A 15214-nucleotide genomic window follows, 5' to 3' on the forward strand; every position below is an offset into this window, starting at 1 on the left:
CTTGTGTGAAACACTATTGTTTTTGTTAAAATTATTATTAGGGTTTCACACTGCGTAGCTTGTGTGAAACACTATTGTTTTTGTTAAAATTATTATTCTTATTATTATTATTCTTCTTTTGTTTTGAGTAGATCTCAGCAACTGATTGTCGGATCGTTACGATTTCTTCGGTTTTATCGGAAAAGTGGGTGTGACTTAGAGGATAAAGCTATTTTGAACGTTCTGCGACAATGCGAAATGTCCGAAATCACCGAAGCTATCGTTTTTAGAAATATTGCAGTAATTTTAACAATAATCATTGGATTTTAACTTTCGATGCATTTTGGCATAGCCGGAGACGGGGCACATAGCTACGCTACTTTTGATTTTTGATTTTCGGCAAATCTTCGCAGATATTAGGCGCTAAATTTAGAAAATTTAAATTTTTACAAAAAACTTTTTTATTTATGAATATTCTTTAATCGTGTTTTACACAAATATAACGAGTCATCTGACTTGGGCAAAAATGTGAAAATTTTTTGTTTCGGTAATTTTCCTTGGCCCCCATTGGCTAATTCAGTTTTTCAGTCCTAGATTAATTATTTATTGTTCGATTTGTATAAAACAAAGTTCATATGCTCCGTTGTCTCAATTGTCATTTTGTTTGTTACCAATAGTGTTATCTGTCGGCACCGGAAGTGGCGTAAATTGACAAAAAACTACAATTTTGACAGTTAGGTACCATTTTTCGAAAGCAAATATTATTTTTTTCAAATCTGGTATAACTGAAATTGTGCGCCCTTTAAAGGCGCACAAAATGTTGGGACCATTTTTTTTAATTTCGATTCCGTTTTCGGGCTATTTCGATTAAAAGGTGAAAAAAGGTGTAAAATTAAGCTATTTACAACCCATCCAGCGTTTTCATATTTTAAAATATTACTTCGTAACTTTCATAAACTCGTAGCAATAATCTGTACGGAGAGAATGTATGTGAAAATTAATTTGTAATATGCGCAGTTGCCGAGAAATGGGCAATTTTGCATGAGTCACTTTTTACGCTAGTTTGCCTGTAAAAGAGTCAATTATTATTCGATTTTCATAAAAGTGACACCATTTGATGTGTAATGTCAATTTTAACTAGGTCAAACCAATTTAACATTTTCAATATCACCGGAAATGACGTAATTTGGGCAAAAATTGTATTTATAGCCTTCGAAACCAGTAATTTATTCAAATGAGTCATATTTGTTATTTGTTTAAAATTTTGATATTTGATTCAAATGAACTAATACAATGAACCCTTACGATCATATAGATATCACAAAATGGTTTCTAACTTGTTCAGTTGCGGAGAAATAGGCAATTTTCAACAGGTCACTTTTTAAGGTTTTTTGTCAATAAAAGTGTCAATTATTATTCGATTTTCATGAAATTTTCACTGTGTGATACATAATGCCATTTACGATTTCATACAAGTAATTTAAGATTTTCATTATCACCGGAAGTAACGTCATTTTGGCAAAAACTGTATTTTTAGCCTTCAAAACAGATATTTTATTCAAATGAATCAGATTTGTAATGTTTTTAAAATTATGATATTTGATTCCAATCAACAAATAGAATGAACTCATTCGATCATACAGATACCTCAAAATGGTTTCTAACTTGTACGGTTGCAGAGAAATAGGCGATTTTCTACAAGTCATTTTTCAAGGTTTTTGGTCTATAAAGGTGGCAATTATTATAGGATTTACATAAAATTTTCACCATGTGATGATGCTATTTCTGATTTCATAAACCAATTTAACATTTTCATTATCACCGGAAGTAATGTAATTTTGACAGGATCACTGACATGTAGCAAATGAATTGATTGCTGGATTTGGTTGTTTCTGCGTCCATTTTATTTCATGTGTGCAATGCTTATGTGGAAACCTGTTTAACGGTTTCATTGGTACAGGAAGTGACATAAGTTCAAGGGTAACGTGGCACCGGTGAAACCCGTCATTACTGCTTCGCAGTTCTAGTTCTTATTAGGGTTTCACACTGCGTAGCTTGTGTGAAACACTATTGTTTTTGTTAAAATTATTATTCTTATTATTATTATTCTTCTTTTGTTTTGAGTAGATCTCAGCAACTGATTGTCGGATCGTTACGATTTCTTCGGTTTTATCGGAAAAGTGGGTGTGACTTAGAGGATAAAGCTATTTTGAACGTTCTGCGACAATGCAAAATGTCCGAAATCACCGAAGCTATCGTTTTTAGAAATATTGCAGTAATTTTAACAATAATCATTGGATTTTAACTTTCGATGCATTTTGGCATAGCCGAAGACGGGGCACATAGCTACGCTACTTTTGATTTTTGATTTTCGGCAAATCTTCGCAGATATTAGGCGCTAAATTTAGAAAATTTAAATTTTTACAAAAAACTTTTTTATTTATGAATATTTTTTAGTCGTGTTTTACACAAATATAACGAGTCCTCTGACTTGGGCAAAAATGTGAAAAAATTTTGTCTCGGTAATTTTCCTTGGCCCCCATTGGCTAATTCAGTTTTTCAGTCCTAGATTAATTATTTATTGTTCGATTTGTATAAAACAAAGTTCATATGCTCCGTTGTCTCAATTGTCATTTTTTTTGTTACCAATAGTGTTATCTGTCGGCACCGGAAGTGGCGTAAATTGACAAAAAACTACAATTTTGACAGTTAGGTACCATTTTTCGAAAGCAAATATTATTTTTTTTCAAATCCGGTATAACTGAAATTGTGCGCCTTTTAAAGGCGCACAAAATGTTGGGACCAGTTTTTTTAATTTCGATTCCGTTTTCGGGCTATTTCGATTAAAAGGTGAAAAAAGGTGTAAAATTAAGCTATTTACAACCCATCCAGCGTTTTCATATTTTAAAATATTACTTCGTAACTTTCATAAACTCGTAGCAATAATCTATACGGAGAGAATGTATGTGAAAATTAATTTGTAATATGCGCAGTTGCCGAGAAATGGGCAATTTTGCATGAGTCACTTTTTACGCTAGTTTGCCTGTAAAAGAGTCAATTATTATTCGATTTTCATAAAAGTGACACCATTTGATGTGTAATGTTAATTTTAACTAGGTCAAACCAATTTAACATTTTCAATATCACCGGAAATGACGTAATTTGGGCAAAAATTGTATTTATAGCCTTCGAAACCAGTAATTTACTCAAATGAGTCATATTTGTTATTTGTTTAAAATTTTGATATTTGATTCAAATCAACTAATACAATGAACCCTTACGATCATATAGATATCACAAAATGGTTTCTAACTTGTTCAGTTGCGGAGAAATAGGCAATTTTCAACAGGTCACTTTTTAAGGTTTTTTGTCAATAAAAGTGTCAATTATTATTCGATTTTCATGAAATTTTCACTGTGTGATACATAATGCCATTTACGATTTCATACAAGTAATTTAAGATTTTCATTATCACCGGAAGTAACGTCATTTTGGCAAAAACTGTATTTTTAGCCTTCAAAACAGATATTTTATTCAAATGAATCAGATTTGTAATGTTTTTAAAATTATGATATTTGATTCCAATCAACAAATAGAATGAACTCCTTCGATCATACAGATACCTCAAAATGGTTTCTAACTTGTACGGTTGCAGAGAAATAGGCGATTTTCTACAAGTCATTTTTCAAGGTTTTTGGTCTATAAAGGTGGCAATTATTATAGGATTTACATAAAATTTTCACCATGTGATGATGCTATTTCTGATTTCATAAACCAATTTAACATTTTCATTATCACCGGAAGTAATGTAATTTTGACAGGATCACTGACATGTAGCAAATGAATTGATTGCTGGATTTGGTTGTTTCTGCGTCCATTTTATTTCATGTGTGCAATGCTTATGTGGAAACCTGTTTAACGGTTTCATTGGTACCGGAAGTGACATAAGTTCAAGGGTAACGTGGCACCGGTGAAACCCGTCATTACTGCTTCGCAGTTCTAGTTATTATTATTATTCTTCTTTTGTTTTGAGTAGATCTCAGCAACTACTTGTCGCATCGTTACGATTTCTTCGGTTTTACTGGGAAAGTGGGTGTGACTTAGAGGATAAAGCTATTTTGAACGTTCTGCGACAATGCGAAATGTCCGAAATCACCGAAGTTATCGTTTTTACAAATATTGCGGTAATTTTAACAATAATCATGGGATTTTAACTTTCGATACATTTTGGCATAGCTGGAGACAGGGCACATAGCTGCGCTACTTTTGATTTTTGATTTTCGGCAAATCTTCGCAGATATTAGGCGCTAAATTTAGAAAATTTAAATTTTTACAAAAAACTTTTTTATTTATGAATATTTTTTAGTCGTGTTTTACACAAATATAACGAGCCCTCTGACTTGGGCAAAAATGTGAAAATTTTTTGTCTCGGTAATTTTCCTTGGCCCCCATTGGCTAATTCAGTTTTTCAGTCCTAGATTAATTATTTATTGTTCGATTTGTATAAAACAAAGTTCATATGCTCCGTTGTCTCAATTGTCATTTTTTTTGTTACCAATAGTGTTATCTGTCGGCACCGGAAGTGGCGTAAATTGACAAAAAACTACAATTTTGACAGTTAGGTACCATTTTTCGAAAGCAAATATTATTGTTTTCAAATCTGGTATAACTGAAATTGTGCGCCCTTTAAAGGCGCACAAAATGTTGGGACCAGTTTTTTTAATTTCGATTCCGTTTTCGGGCTATTTCGATTAAAAGGTGAAAAAAGGTGTAAAATTAAGCTATTTACAACCCATCCAGCGTTTTCATATTTTAAAATATTACTTCGTAACTTTCATAAACTCGTAGCAATAATCTATACGGAGAGAATGTATGTGAAAATTAATTTGTAATATGCGCAGTTGCCGAGAAATGGGCAATTTTGCATGAGTCACTTTTTACGCTAGTTTGCCTGTAAAAGAGTCAATTATTATTCGATTTTCATAAAAGTGACACCATTTGATGTGTAATGTCAATTTTAACTAGGTCAAACCAATTTAACATTTTCAATATCACCGGAAATGACGTAATTTGGGCAAAAATTGTATTTATAGCCTTCGAAACCAGTAATTTATTCAAATGAGTCATATTTGTTATTTGTTTAACATTTTGATATTTGATTCAAATCAACTAATACAATGAACCCTTACGATCATATAGATATCACAAAATGGTTTCTAACTTGTTCAGTTGCGGAGAAATAGGCAATTTTCAACAGGTCACTTTTTAAGGTTTTTTTGTCAATAAAAGTGTCAATTATTATTCGATTTTCATGAAATTTTCACTGTGTGATACATAATGCCATTTACGATTTCATACAAGTAATTTAAGATTTTCATTATCACCGGAAGTAACGTCATTTTGGCAAAAACTGTATTTTTAGCCTTCAAAACAGATATTTTATTCAAATGAATCAGATTTGTAATGTTTTTAAAATTATGATATTTGATTCCAATCAACAAATAGAATGAACTCATTCGATCATACAGATACCTCAAAATGGTTTCTAACTTGTACGGTTGCAGAGAAATAGGCGATTTTCTACAAGTCATTTTTCAAGGTTTTTGGTCTATAAAGGTGGCAATTATTATAGGATTTACATAAAATTTTCAACATGTGATGATGCTATTTCTGATTTCATAAACCAATTTAACATTTTCATTATCACCGGAAGTGATGTAATTTTGACAGGATCACTGACATGTAGCAAATGAATTGGTTGCTGGATTTGGTTGTTTCTGTGTCCATTTTATTTCATGTGTGCAATGCTTATGTGGAAACCTGTTTAACGGTTTCATTGGTACCGGAAGTGACATAAGTTCAAGGGTAACGTGGCACCGGTGAAACCCGTCATTACTGCTTCGCAGTTCTAGTTATTATTATTATTCTTCTTTTGTTTTGAGTAGATCTCAGCAACTGATTGTCGGATCGTTACGATTTCTTCAGTTTTACTGAAAAAGTGGGTGTGACTTAGAGGATAAAGCTATTTTGAACGTTCTGCGACAATGCGAAATGTCCGAAATCACCGAAGCTATCGTTTTTAGAAATATTGCAGTAATTTTAACAATAATCATTGGATTTTAACTTTCGATGCATTTTGGCATAGCCGGAGACGGGGCACATAGCTACGCTACTTTTGATTTTTGATTTTCGGCAAATCTTCGCAGATATTAGGCGCTAAATTTAGAAAATTTAAATTTTTACAAAAAACTTTTTTATTTATGAATATTTTTTAGTCGTGTTTTACACAAATATAACGAGTCCTCTGACTTGGGCAAAAATGTGAAAAATTTTTGTCTCGGTAATTTTCCTTGGCCCCAATTGGCTAATTCAGTTTTTCAGTCCTAGATTAATTATTTATTGTTCGATTTGTATAAAACAAAGTTCATATGCTCCGTTGTCTCAATTGTCATTTTTTTTGTTACCAATAGTGTTATCTGTCGGCACCGGAAGTGGCGTAAATTGACAAAAAACTACAATTTTGACAGTTAGGTACCATTTTTCGAAAGCAAATATTATTTTTTTCAAATCTGGTATAACTGAAATTGTGCGCCCTTTAAAGGCGCACAAAATGTTGGAACCAGTTTTTTTAATTTCGATTCCGTTTTCGGGCTATTTCGATTAAAAGGTGAAAAAAGGTGTAAAATTAAGCTATTTACAACCCATCCAGCGTTTTCATATTTTAAAATATTACTTCGTAACTTTCATAAACTCGTAGCAATAATCTATACGGAGAGAATGTATGTGAAAATTAATTTTTAATATGCGCAGTTGCCGAGAAATGGGCAATTTTGCATGAGTCACTTTTTACGCTAGTTTGCCTGTAAAAGAGTCAATTATTATTCGATTTTCATAAAAGTGACACCATTTGATGTGTAATGTCAATTTTAACTAGGTCAAACCAATTTAACATTTTCAATATCACCGGAAATGACGTAATTTGGGCAAAAATTGTATTTATAGCCTTCGAAACCAGTAATTTATTCAAATGAGTCATATTTGTTATTTGTTTAAAATTTTGATATTTGATTCAAATGAACTAATACAATGAACCCTTACGATCATATAGATATCACAAAATGGTTTCTAACTTGTTCAGTTGCGGAGAAATAGGCAATTTTCAACAGGTCACTTTTTAAGGTTTTTTGTCAATAAAAGTGTCAATTATTATTCGATTTTCATGAAATTTTCATTGTGTGATACCTAATGCCATTTACGATTTCATACAAGTAATTTAAGATTTTCATTATCACCGGAAGTAACGTCATTTTGGCAAAAAACTGTATTTTTAGCCTTCAAAACAGATATTTTATTCAAATGAATCAGATTTGTAATGTTTTTAAAATTATGATATTTGATTCCAATCAACAAATAGAATGAACTCATTCGATCATACAGATACCTCAAAATGGTTTCTAACTTGTACGGTTGCAGAGAAATAGGCGATTTTCTACAAGTCATTTTTCAAGGTTTTTGGTCTATAAAGGTGGCAACTATTATAGGATTTACATAAAATTTTCACCATGTGATGATGCTATTTCTGATTTCATAAACCAATTTAACATTTTCATTATCACCGGAAGTAATGTAATTTTGGTACCGGAAGTGACATAAGTTCAAGGGTAACGTGGCACCGGTGAAACCCGTCATTACTGCTTCGCAGTTCTAGTTAGGGTTTCACACTGCGAAGCTTGTGTGAAACACTATTGTTTTTGTTAAAATTATTATTCTTATTAGGGTTTCACACTGCGTAGCTTGTGTGAAACACTATTGTTTTTGTTAAAATTATTATTCTTATTAGGGTTTCACACTGCGTAGCTTGTGTGAAACACTATTGTTTTTGTTAAAATTATTAGGGTTTCACACTGCGTAGCTTGTGTGAAACACTATTGTTTTTGTTAAAATTATTATTCTTATTATTATTATTATTCTTCTTTTGTTTTGAGTAGATCTCAGCAACTGATTGTCGGATCGTTACGATTTCTTCAGTTTTACTGAAAAAGTGGGTGTGACTTAGAGGATAAAGCTATTTTGAACGTTCTGCGACAATGCGAAATGTCCGAAATCACCGAAGCTATCGTTTTTAGAAATATTGCAGTAATTTTAACAATAATCATTGGATTTTAACTTTCGATGCATTTTGGCATAGCCGGAGACGGTGCACATAGCTACGCTACTTTTGATTTTTGATTTTCGGCAAATCTTCGCAGATATTAGGCGCTAAATTTAGAAAATTTAAATTTTTACAAAAAACTTTTTTATTTATGAATATTTTTTAGTCGTGTTTTACACAAATATAACGAGTCCTCTGACTTGGGCAAAAATGTGAAAAATTTTTGTCTCGGTAATTTTCCTTGGCCCCAATTGGCTAATTCAGTTTTTCAGTCCTAGATTAATTATTTATTGTTCGATTTGTATAAAACAAAGTTCATATGCTCCGTTGTCTCAATTGTCATTTTTTTTGTTACCAATAGTGTTATCTGTCGGCACCGGAAGTGGCGTAAATTGACAAAAAACTACAATTTTGACAGTTAGGTACCATTTTTCGAAAGCAAATATTATTTTTTTCAAATCTGGTATAACTGAAATTGTGCGCCCTTTAAAGGCGCACAAAATGTTGGAACCAGTTTTTTTAATTTCGATTCCGTTTTCGGGCTATTTCGATTAAAAGGTGAAAAAAGGTGTAAAATTAAGCTATTTACAACCCATCCAGCGTTTTCATATTTTAAAATATTACTTCGTAACTTTCATAAACTCGTAGCAATAATCTATACGGAGAGAATGTATGTGAAAATTAATTTGTAATATGCGCAGTTGCCGAGAAATGGGCAATTTTGCATGAGTCACTTTTTACGCTAGTTTGCCTGTAAAAGAGTCAATTATTATTCGATTTTCATAAAAGTGACACCATTTGATGTGTAATGTCAATTTTAACTAGGTCAAACCAATTTAACATTTTCAATATCACCGGAAATGACGTAATTTGGGCAAAAATTGTATTTATAGCCTTCGAAACCAGTAATTTATTCAAATGAGTCATATTTGTTATTTGTTTAAAATTTTGATATTTGATTCAAATGAACTAATACAATGAACCCTTACGATCATATAGATATCACAAAATGGTTTCTAACTTGTTCAGTTGCGGAGAAATAGGCAATTTTCAACAGGTCACTTTTTAAGGTTTTTTGTCAATAAAAGTGTCAATTATTATTCGATTTTCATGAAATTTTCATTGTGTGATACCTAATGCCATTTACGATTTCATACAAGTAATTTAAGATTTTCATTATCACCGGAAGTAACGTCATTTTGGCAAAAACTGTATTTTTAGCCTTCAAAACAGATATTTTATTCAAATGAATCAGATTTGTAATGTTTTTAAAATTATGATATTTGATTCCAATCAACAAATAGAATGAACTCATTCGATCATACAGATACCTCAAAATGGTTTCTAACTTGTACGGTTGCAGAGAAATAGGCGATTTTCTACAAGTCATTTTTCAAGGTTTTTGGTCTATAAAGGTGGCAACTATTATAGGATTTACATAAAATTTTCACCATGTGATGATGCTATTTCTGATTTCATAAACCAATTTAACATTTTCATTATCACCGGAAGTAATGTAATTTTGGTACCGGAAGTGACATAAGTTCAAGGGTAACGTGGCACCGGTGAAACCCGTCATTACTGCTTCGCAGTTCTAGTTATTCTTATTATTATTATTCTTCTTTTGTTTTGAGTAGATCTCAGCAACTGATTGTCGGATCGTTACGATTTCTTCGGTTTTATCGGAAAAGTGGGTGTGACTTAGAGGATAAAGCTATTTTGAACGTTCTGCGACAATGCGAAATGTCCGAAATCACCGAAGCTATCGTTTTTAGAAATATTGCAGTAATTTTAACAATAATCATTGGATTTTAACTTTCGATGCATTTTGGCATAGCCGGAGACGGGGCACATAGCTACGCTACTTTTGATTTTTGATTTTCGGCAAATCTTCGCAGATATTAGGCGCTAAATTTAGAAAATTTAAATTTTTACAAAAAACTTTTTTAGTTATGAATATTTTTTAATCGTGTTTTACACAAATATAACGAGTCCTCTGACTTGGGCAAAAATGTGAAAATTTTTTGTCTCGGTAATTTTCCTTGGCCCCCATTGGCTAATTCAGTTTTTCAGTCCTAGATTAATTATTTATTGTTCGATTTGTATAAAACAAAGTTCATATGCCCCGTTGTCTCAATTGTCATTTTTTTTGTTACCAATAGTGTTATCTGTCGGCACCGGAAGTGGCGTAAATTGACAAAAAACTACAATTTTGACAGTTAGGTACCATTTTTCGAAAGCAAATATTATTTTTTTCAAATCTGGTATAACTGAAATTGTGCGCCCTTTAAAGGCGCACAAAATGTTGGGACCATTTTTTTTAATTTCGATTCCGTTTTTGGGCTATTTCGATTAAAAGGTGAAAAAAGGTGTAAAATTAAGCTATTTACAACCCATCCAGCGTTTTCATATTTTAAAATATTACTTCGTAACTTTCATAAACTCGTAGCAATAATCTATACGGAGAGAATGTATGTGAAAATTAATTTGTAATATGCGCAGTTGCCGAGAAATGGGCAATTTTGCATGAGTCACTTTTTACGCTAGTTTGCCTGTAAAAGAGTCAATTATTATTCGATTTTCATAAAAGTGACACCATTTGATGTGTAATGTCAATTTTAACTAGGTCAAACCAATTTAACATTTTCAATATCACCGGAAATGACGTAATTTGGGCAAAAATTGTATTTATAGCCTTCGAAACCAGTAATTTATTCAAATGAGTCATATTTGTTATTTGTTTAAAATTTTGATATTTGATTCAAATCAACTAATACAATGAACCCTTACGATCATATAGATATCACAAAATAGTTTCTAACTTGTTCAGTTGCGGAGAAATAGGCAATTTTCAACAGGTCACTTTTTAAGGTTTTTTGTCAATAAAAGTGTCAATTATTATTCGATTTTCATGAAATTTTCACTGTGTGATACATAATGCCATTTACGATTTCATACAAGTAATTTAAGATTTTCATTATCACCGGAAGTAACGTCATTTTGGCAAAAACTGTATTTTTAGCCTTCAAAACAGATATTTTATTCAAATGAATCAGATTTGTAATGTTTTTAAAATTATGATATTTGATTCCAATCAACAAATAGAATGAACTCATTCGATCATACAGATACCTCAAAATGGTTTCTAACTTGTACGGTTGCAGAGAAATAGGCGATTTTCTACAAGTCATTTTTCAAGGTTTTTGGTCTATAAAGGTGGCAATTATTATAGGATTTACATAAAATTTTCAACATGTGATGATGCTATTTCTGATTTCATAAACCAATTTAACATTTTCATTATCACCGGAAGTAATGTAATTTTGACAGGATCACTGACATGTAGCAAATGAATTGATTGCTGGATTTGGTTGTTTCTGCGTCCATTTTATTTCATGTGTGCAATGCTTATGTGGAAACCTGTTTAACGGTTTCATTGGTACCGGAAGTGACATAAGTTCAAGGGTAACGTGGCACCGGTGAAACCCGTCATTACTGCTTCGCAGTTCTAGTTATTATTATTATTCTTCTTTTGTTTTGAGTAGATCTCAGCAACTGATTGTCGGATCGTTACGATTTCTTCAGTTTTACTGAAAAAGTGGGTGTGACTTAGAGGATAAAGCTATTTTGAACGTTCTGCGACAATGCGAAATGTCCGAAATCACCGAAGCTATCGTTTTTAGAAATATTGCAGTAATTTTAACAATAATCATTGGATTTTAACTTTCGATGCATTTTGGCATAGCCGGAGACGGGGCACATAGCTACGCTACTTTTGATTTTTGATTTTCGGCAAATCTTCGCAGATATTAGGCGCTAAATTTAGAAAATTTAAAATTTTACAAAAAACTTTTTTATTTATGAATATTTTTTAGTCGTGTTTTACACAAATATAACGAGTCCTCTGACTTGGGCAAAAATGTGAAAAATTTTTGTCTCGGTAATTTTCCTTGGCCCCAATTGGCTAATTCAGTTTTTCAGTCCTAGATTAATTATTTATTGTTCGATTTGTATAAAACAAAGTTCATATGCTCCGTTGTATCAATTGTCATTTTTTTTGTTACCAATAGTGTTATCTGTCGGCACCGGAAGTGGCGTAAATTGACAAAAAACTACAATTTTGACAGTTAGGTACCATTTTTCGAAAGCAAATATTATTTTTTTCAAATCTGGTATAACTGAAATTGTGCGCCCTTTAAAGGCGCACAAAATGTTGGAACCAGTTTTTTTAATTTCGATTCCGTTTTCGGGCTATTTCGATTAAAAGGTGAAAAAAGGTGTAAAATTAAGCTATTTACAACCCATCCAGCGTTTTCATATTTTAAAATATTACTTCGTAACTTTCATAAACTCGTAGCAATAATCTATACGGAGAGAATGTATGTGAAAATTAATTTGTAATATGCGCAGTTGCCGAGAAATGGGCAATTTTGCATGAGTCACTTTTTACGCTAGTTTGCCTGTAAAAGAGTCAATTATTATTCGATTTTCATAAAAGTGACACCATTTGATGTGTAATGTCAATTTTAACTAGGTCAAACCAATTTAACATTTTCAATATCACCGGAAATGACGTAATTTGGGCAAAAATTGTATTTATAGCCTTCGAAACCAGTAATTTATTCAAATGAGTCATATTTGTTATTTGTTTAAAATTTTGATATTTGATTCAAATGAACTAATACAATGAACCCTTACGATCATATAGATATCACAAAATGGTTTCTAACTTGTTCAGTTGCGGAGAAATAGGCAATTTTCAACAGGTCACTTTTTAAGGTTTTTTGTCAATAAAAGTGTCAATTATTATTCGATTTTCATGAAATTTTCATTGTGTGATACCTAATGCCATTTACGATTTCATACAAGTAATTTAAGATTTTCATTATCACCGGAAGTAACGTCATTTTGGCAAAAACTGTATTTTTAGCCTTCAAAACAGATATTTTATTCAAATGAATCAGATTTGTAATGTTTTTAAAATTATGATATTTGATTCCAATCAACAAATAGAATGAACTCATTCGATCATACAGATACCTCAAAATGGTTTCTAACTTGTACGGTTGCAGAGAAATAGGCGATTTTCTACAAGTCATTTTTCAAGGTTTTTGGTCTATAAAGGTGGCAACTATTATAGGATTTACATAAAATTTTCAACATGTGATGATGCTATTTCTGATTTCATAAACCAATTTAACATTTTCATTATCACCGGAAGTAATGTAATTTTGGTACCGGAAGTGACATAAGTTCAAGGGTAACGTGGCACCGGTGAAACCCGTCATTACTGCTTCGCAGTTCTAGTTATTATTATTATTCTTCTTTTGTTTTGAGTAGATCTCAGCAACTACTTGTCGCATCGTTACGATTTCTTCGGTTTTACTGGGAAAGTGGGTGTGACTTAGAGGATAAAGCTATTTTGAACGTTCTGCGACAATGCGAAATGTCCGAAATCACCGAAGTTATCGTTTTTACAAATATTGCGGTAATTTTAACAATAATCATGGGATTTTAACTTTCGATACATTTTGGCATAGCTGGAGACAGGGCACATAGCTGCGCTACTTTCGATTTTTGATTTTCAGCAAAAATTCGAAGATATTAGGCGCCAAATTTCGGAAATTTAAAATTTTACAAAAAACTTTTTTATTGATGAATATTTTTTACTCGTGTTGTGCACAGAATTAAAGAGTCATCTGACTTGCGCAAAAATGTTAAAATTTTTTGTCTCAGTAATTTTCCTTGGCCTCCATTGGCTAATTCAGTTTTTCAGTCCTAGCTTAATTTTTTATTGTTCGATTTGTATAAAACAAAGTTCATATGCTTCGTTGTCTCAATTGTCATTTTTTTTATTACCAAAAGTGTTATCTGTCGGCACCGGAAGTGGCATAATTTTACCAAAAACTACAATTTTGACAGTTAGGTACCATTTTTTGAAAACAAATATTATTTTTTTGAAAAATTATATGACTCAAAGAGTGTGTCCTTTAAAGGCGCAAAAAATGTCGGAAGCAGTTTTTTTAATTTCTTTTTCATTTTCTAGCAAATTGGATTAAGAGGTGAAAAAAGGCGTAAAATTGACCTATTTACAACTCATTCAGGCTTTTCAGATTTTAAAATATTTTTACGTAACTTTTATAAACTTGTAGCTATAATCCATACGAAGAGAATGTATGTGAAAATTAGTTTGTAATATAAGCAGTTGCCGAGAAATAGGCAATTTTGCATGAGTCACTTTTCACGTAATTTTGGCTGTAAAAGAATCAATTATTATTCGATTTTCAATTTTCTTTCGCCATTGGATGCCTAATGCCATAGTGGACTATGTCAAACCATTTTACCCCTTGCGCTGCCACCGGAAATGACGTCATTTGCTCAAAACTTAAATTTTAGCCTTCAAAAAACAATATTTTATTCAAATGATTCGTATTTGTTATTTTTTTCAAATTATGATATTTGATTCTATTGATCAAATAGATTGAACCCATACGATCATACAGATACCACAAAATGGTTTCTAACTTGTACGGTTGCAGAGAAATGGGCGATTTTCCTTAAGTCACTTTTCAAGGTTTTTGGTCTATAAAAGTGTCAGTTATTATTCGATTTTCATAAAATTTTCACCATATGATATCTTGTGTCATTTATGATTTCATAGAACTAATTTAACATTTTCATTATCACCGGAAGTAACGTCATTTTGGCAAAAACTGTATTTTTAGCCTTCAAAACAGATATTTTATTCAAATGAATCAGATTTGTAATGTTTTTAAAATTATGATATTTGATTCCAATCAACAAATAGAATGAACTCATTCGATCATACAGATACCTCAAAATGGTTTCTAACTTGTACGGTTGCAGAGAAATAGGCGATTTTCTACAAGTCATTTTTCAAGGTTTTTGGTCTATAAAGGTGGCAATTATTATAGGATTCACATAAAATTTTCACCATGTGATGATGCTATTTCTGATTTCATAAACCAATTTAACATTTTCATTATCACTGGAAGTAATGTAATTTTGACAGGATCACTGACATGTAGCAAATGAATTGATTGCTGGATTTGGTTGGTTCTG

The sequence above is a fragment of the Patella vulgata genome, chromosome 1 (assembly GCF_932274485.2).
Source record: "Patella vulgata chromosome 1, xgPatVulg1.2, whole genome shotgun sequence".
NCBI classification, from domain to species: Eukaryota; Metazoa; Mollusca; class Gastropoda; family Patellidae; genus Patella; species Patella vulgata.